The 6,272-nt window shown below is 42.6% G+C and overlaps 1 pseudogene; it reads right to left on the bottom strand.

Moving 5' to 3' along the window:
• Nucleotides 1-2,973: 2,973 nt before the first annotated feature.
• On the bottom strand, nucleotides 2,974-3,483 carry LOC110126052 (small EDRK-rich factor 1 pseudogene; annotated as a pseudogene).
• Between the last annotated feature and the right edge of the window lie 2,789 nt (nucleotides 3,484-6,272).

The raw sequence follows: 6,272 nt of genomic DNA, 5'->3' as shown, positions 1-6,272 counted from the left end.
ATCATATACTTGTCAAAGAAGTCCCTAGGGGTTTAGCAACTCATAACATTAAAAAGCACTAAAGAACACGGGGTGTTTTGGCCGCCGCTCCTGTCCCTCTGCTGGTTGCCAGCATTGAATTAACTGATGCTGATGAGGCCCTTCCTATTTCCTCTCTCACCAGGCTGATGACAGCTCTCTCAAGAATACACACTAGGTTCAAAGAACAGTCTTCTCTGATAGAGGAAGGCGTCTTGGTGAAGCTAATTAAAGTTACATAGAGGCCATATACCCCAAAGAATTGAAAGTAGGGAAACTCGAACAGATGTTTGTACACCCACATACATGGCAGCATTATCCCCAACAGCCAAAATGTGAAAACAAACCAAATGTCTTTAGACAGATGAATAAGCAAAATGTAGTCTATACACACAATGGAATATTATTCAGCCTTAAAAGGAAAGGAAATTTGGGTATATCCTACCATGTGGTTCAGCCTTGAAGACGTTATGCTAAGGGAAGTAAGGCAGAAACAAAAGGGTAAGTTTTGTGTGAGTCCATTCAGGATCGTCAAACTCATACACAGATGGTATAGTGGTGGCTACCAGGGCTTGGGAGAGAAGGAAACGAAGAGTTTCATGGGTTCAGAGTTTCAGGTTAGGGAGATGAACAGTTTCTGGAAATGGAAGGTGGTGATGGCTGCATGACAGGGTGACTGAACTTAATGCCACTGAATCATACTCTTCAAAATGGTTACCATGTGGGACTTCCCTGGTGGTGCCATGGTTAAAATTTCACCTTCAAATGCAGGGGGTGCGTGTTCAACCCCTGGTCAGGGAGCTGAGATTTCACACGCCTCACGGCCAAAACACTGAAATGTGAAACAGAAGTGACGTAACAAATTCAATAAAGACTTTAGAAATGATCCACGTTTAAAAAAATGATAAAATTTACCTTTGTATGCTGTGCTTAGTCACTTAGTCATGTCTGCTTCTCTGTGACCCCATGGACTGTAGCCCACCAGGCTCCTCTGTCCTTGGGGATTCTCCAGGCAAGAATACTGGAGTGGGTTGCCATGCCCTCCTCCAGGGGATCTTCCCAACCCAGGATTCAAACCCAGGTTTCCCATATTACAGACAGATTCTGTACCATCTGAGCATCAGGGAAGCTCATGTATATTTTATCACAATCAAAAATATTTTTAAAAAATAACATGGAATCAAGGTATTTGATTTTCCCACAAGTTACATTCATTTTTTTTGTTTAAGGGTACACTTATTAAAAAAGTCAAAAGTCGCACAAATATTGTTGAAGATTACTTATCAATGTGGTTCCCAATCTGTGTACCTTTCTCTTTCCAAGTAATGGTGAGAAAAGTCTTCTTTAAACAGTACTCAAGTACACCTGCCTGCTAAGTAATTTTTTCTGTGACTCTTGCACGCTAATCTAGAAAAGAAAACACATATAATGAGTCAAATATGTATTTGCAAAAGTGACCAAATAAACTTGGTGATGGTGGCAACACCTTGGAGTTGTGCTGGGTGCTTGGATTTTGCAATTTATATATACATACCAAATAACACTTTTGTCCTGGGAAGTATGTGGCCTCCAAGTAGTGGGCATGCTGAAGGGGAGGCTTGGATTAAAACAAAACAAGCAGTCTGATTCCTCTTGGTTCAAGTGATTTTTGTGGCTAAAAGTTGTGTTGAACTTTTGAAAAAGAAATACCACCTGCTTACCCTGTGAATGGAGATTTGTTGTTTGGGTGGAATAAACATAGATGTGATGGCCAGGTGCCCTGAGTACTTGGCAGGCTTCTCGGGTGATTTCTAGCGAGTCATCTCGCCATTCTCTACCTGCGTCCAGTGGGGCGGTTGGGGCTTCTGGATGTCTACATCACACCTGCCCCAGACTTCAGGACAACCCAGGTTGTATTTTGTAAAAATAATTTTGGGTGCAGGTATTGTGAGAAAGGAAGTACCTCCTCTAATGTAATTTAAAACAAAGATAATATTAAACCACAAAATATGTATAAGGAACTCCAATAAGATTCTTTGTTTTGCCCTTATTATTAATTCAAAACTGTTTTGAAATATCAAAGTGCAACTATTTCATAGTATTCATCTTCTCTCCATCTTTTCCTCCTTCCTTCTTTTTCCCTCCCCTCCTTACTTCCTTCCCTTTCGTCTTCATTTGTTTTTCATTTGCTTGGTTTTGCTATGCGTGCATCCCGAGTACTGCTTTGTCTACTTTCTGTGAAATCCAGTGCTTCCAAAACAAAATGTCAGATAAAACTTATTTGTCCTACCTTGCTACCATGTCTTTAGGCAAGGAATATAGGTGACTACAGGATTATATACTTAGTAAGAGTTGTTGAGGGAGGTGTAAGGATTGACAATGGTTGGTAAGAGCTATTTGAAAACAGAAAAAGACAGGGAAGGTATGGAGGTAATGTCTAATCTTAGCATTTTCCTCTCTGTCAACAGCCTTCCTCAACTACCACAATGGAAGCCTCTCCCAGCAGAAAGTGAATGGGAGCCCCAAAGAGAACAGGAAATGCTGTTCCTTTAGATGGCTGGGTGATCTGGTAGGGATGGAGGAGTTTGGGGTCTGCTGGCCTCTAGAACCAGCCCATTGGATGAGGCTGGAAGCTAGGATGAAGGGGGCCCTCTCCCTGGGGTTTTGCTGTCAGACTCAGGAAGAGGAGGAGGAGGGTCCTCTGGTTCCTTTCTAGCTTGTCTGCATGACTCAGGTTGGCATGACAGAAAAAGGGGCAGACACACTATTCCCCAAACAAAGATTATATATCTGATGGGCCCTTTCCCTATAATCCAGAAGTGGAGGTTGTGTTTGGGTGATGAAAAGACTCTTCCAGTAGCATTTGAAATGTTGCTCAATGATAACAGTAGTAATAGTAATTACAGTTACTAGTTTGGCTAAGTGCTTTTTTTGCATCATCGCATTTCAACATTACATTGCATTGCTGCTTTCTTCTTTTTATTTTTTTATTTTTATTTTTTTCATATGCATGGTTAGTGTTTTATTGTTTGAAGAATGGTTCTGAAACATCACACTAAGTCAGGTTGGAAGGAAAAGTTTTAAAATAGTTTTATAAGGATATAACATATGTACTGACTGTTCACTCTACAAAATCTTGATCATAGATCTTATGATACACCTAGTTAGCAGTAGCACCCAGGTTTTCCAGATAGTCATTATTTTTCTCTTGTTTGCATAAACTTCTTCTCATTGGCTGCCTTCTGCTTTTGTTGCATGATCTCAGAGTCCCGCTGCTTTCTCTGAGAGGTAGTTGGGCTATCCTCTTTTCTTTTCCCCTTACTAATTTCCTGGGATTTCTTCATGTTTTTCTGGCGGGCAAGTTCTCGTTGATTTCCACGGGCCATGATGACAACCGGACCGAGCCTGGAAGAGAATGACTCGGAAAAGCAACGACCGCCTCGCACGCTCAGCTGCCGTCCGTCCCCACGCGTGGATCTGGAAGACCGAGCCCCCGCCGGCCGCCCCGCCCACCGAGAGCTGCTTTCTTCTTTTTAAATGTGTAGTATAGGCACTGCTATTATCTGCAACATATATACATATATATATGTAGGATACATATATACACACATCTATCTATCTATGAAGTATCTCGGTTTTACATATTGAAACTCAATCTGTTAGCCTGAGGACAGAGAGACTAAGAGCAAACTCTTCATTATATGTCTATTTATTTTTACCTTCTTCTACTCTTTTCAACACTGTTGATTCTTATATTTTGCTAAGAAATAATTTGATCCACTGTGCGTGTCGGGAAAGGAAAGGAAGCCTTGTTTGGAATTCATTGCCAGGGATTTGCTGCAAGTAGAAGAGGGAGGGAAACTGGCTTCTCTGAGCCAAACTGCCAGTGAAGCCAGGCAGTCCTTCCCACAGTCTGGGTGCTCTGATGGCATAAAACAGGAGTGTTTCAGCTTTACTGGAACGTGGGAATGGCAGTGAGAAAAAGAAACAGCTTTGAGGTGTGGTTTTCTTGAGGTCGCATGGAGATAAAGTTTTTTTTAATGTTGCTTCAGTTTGGGCAGTAAGAGAGGTTGAGCAATTTTGAATTCTGAATAAAAAGAAAAGCCAGCACTACAGCATCAGCCAGTGATGCGAACTACCCTTGAGGGAGACAGTGGCCGATGGGAGCCACCAACTGGGGGGCCCCCAGCTTAGAGCCCCAGGGGGAAGTGAACCCCGCCCGGAAGCGCTCTCTGGCTGAGCTGGCAGCTGGCTCTTCGCCGCCGCCGCTCTCCTTCCCTGCTCTGTGCCCTGGGAGCCTGGTCCCTGAAGATTGCCCCTCATAGGCTTCCTTGCACTCTGTCTTCTGCTTGGGTTTGGCCCACGGGAGGTACCAGCAAGAAGATGAGGGGGCAGGAGGAAAGAGAGGCTGGGGCATTCTTTATTTTCCTCCTGCTTTGGTGATGTGTCTCTAGAAGTTGCTATCTCCTCTTTGGAGACAGCTCTAGCAGGCCGCCTCCCCTTAATAACTCTGGGGCAAGCTGGGTTCAAGCCTCGTTCATTCTCCTTCATGTCCCCTCAGCCCTGGGACTGCGTAGGTGTTATCAGTGACGTTCAATCAGGAAAGCAAAAAGCACTCGATGTTTTAAGAACAGAAGGATTTAATGCAGGAAATTTGTTACAGTGCTAATTGGAAGGGCTGTGTTTGGGGCCGGGGGTGGGGCGGTCAGTGTTGGAGCAAAAAGGAGAATGTGTGTGTGTGTGTGTGTGTGTGTGTGTGTGTGTGTGTGTGTGTCTGTGTGATATACAGAAGCAATTGAGGAATTCCTAAGTCCATTGATTGCTAGCTAAATGATTTCAGAAAATCTGAGCCTGGATAGAAGGACAGGCACGAATGCGTAGATTAAGAACTTATTTTTTAATTTAGGCAAACTAGGGCCTATAGACCAAATCCAGTTGCCACCTGTGTTTATCAACAAAGCTTTATTGAAACACAGCTCCACTCACTTGCCTAGGTATTGTCTATGATTGTTTTTCCCCCGTAAAGTGGGCCCTACTGAATTGTTATAACAGAGACCCTAAGGCCGCAAAGCCTAAAATGTTTACTCTCTGACCGTTTACAAAAGAAGTCTGCTGATTGCTGCTTTAGACTATTGTGCAGAGTTTCTCAAGAATTTAGATCCTTAGTTAGCAAAAGGAATCTTAGGAATCATCTTGTCTCATTTTATAGCTAAGGAAATGAATACCCACATTCTTCTGGTTAGCTTAAATCTGTATTTTAAAAAAAGACACGTGAAGAAAAACTAGAGGGAATTTGGAGAACAAAATCACCAGTTTTTAAATGTCCTTTGAGGAAGTCAAACTCTCATGATAGAGGTTGGAAAATTAAAAGTGTGAGAGCAATTAGCTGTGGATTATGAGAAAATGAGCTGAACTGTAAATTTCTATTTCCACATAAAAAAACTTTTCCCAAATGTAAATTGGTCAGATGCTGGAATTGGGTTTCTAAAGAAGTTCGGGGCCTGGTGACCTTTTAAACAGGGTTGGGACAGCTGCTTCCAGCGACTTAGGCGGAGGTTGATGTGTTTTCTAAGGCAGTACCCGAACTTTTTCTTCATTCACTCACCACCAAATGGTTAGCAGGAAGGCAGGGACCCAAGGCAGGGAGGGCAATATGGCATACTGTCTGTCCCTGGTGTGTGCTCCACACACACACACACACACACACACACACACACACACACACAGAGTATTCTATTCTCTATACACTTGGGCATGCTGAAAATTATCTTGAGGCTAGTCAGCTGTCAAGCGTTGATGCAGCATTTGTCATCTGGGTTGTAGGAGCTGCTTGAGCTTGCTGATTCTGAGATTAGAGTGGTGGAGGTTTCATCCTAGTCCCTAAAGAAAATGTCTTCAGTGATCATTTGGAGCAGTTGTAGATTCAAATTTCACTGATATCTTTTTGATTTGAGAACAGGAAAAAAATGGCAAAATTTGAGTTTGTCATGGTACCTGGCAAGTTCAGTCATTGCTAATGGATGTCAGCTGCAAAACTACAAAATGATTGGGTTGTTTTCATTTGTGGAGGATCTTTTGGGGGGATAATTTAAGCTCTGGCAGACTCACCTCTTGGTAGACTATGTAGAGAATACATAGGTCTCTTATTTTAACATGAACTCTGAAGAGGTAAGAATAGTATATTATTTAATTTCTACATTTCAAGTCCTAGGCACAGTCTTGCACATTTTAGGGGTAGGATAAATACTTTTTTCTTTTGTGGGGGTAGCAGGTGG

The sequence above is a fragment of the Odocoileus virginianus genome, chromosome 14 (genome assembly GCF_023699985.2).
Source record: "Odocoileus virginianus isolate 20LAN1187 ecotype Illinois chromosome 14, Ovbor_1.2, whole genome shotgun sequence".
In the NCBI taxonomy this organism is placed as follows: domain Eukaryota; kingdom Metazoa; phylum Chordata; class Mammalia; order Artiodactyla; family Cervidae; genus Odocoileus; species Odocoileus virginianus.
This window is presented reverse-complemented; position numbering and strand designations above follow the sequence as displayed.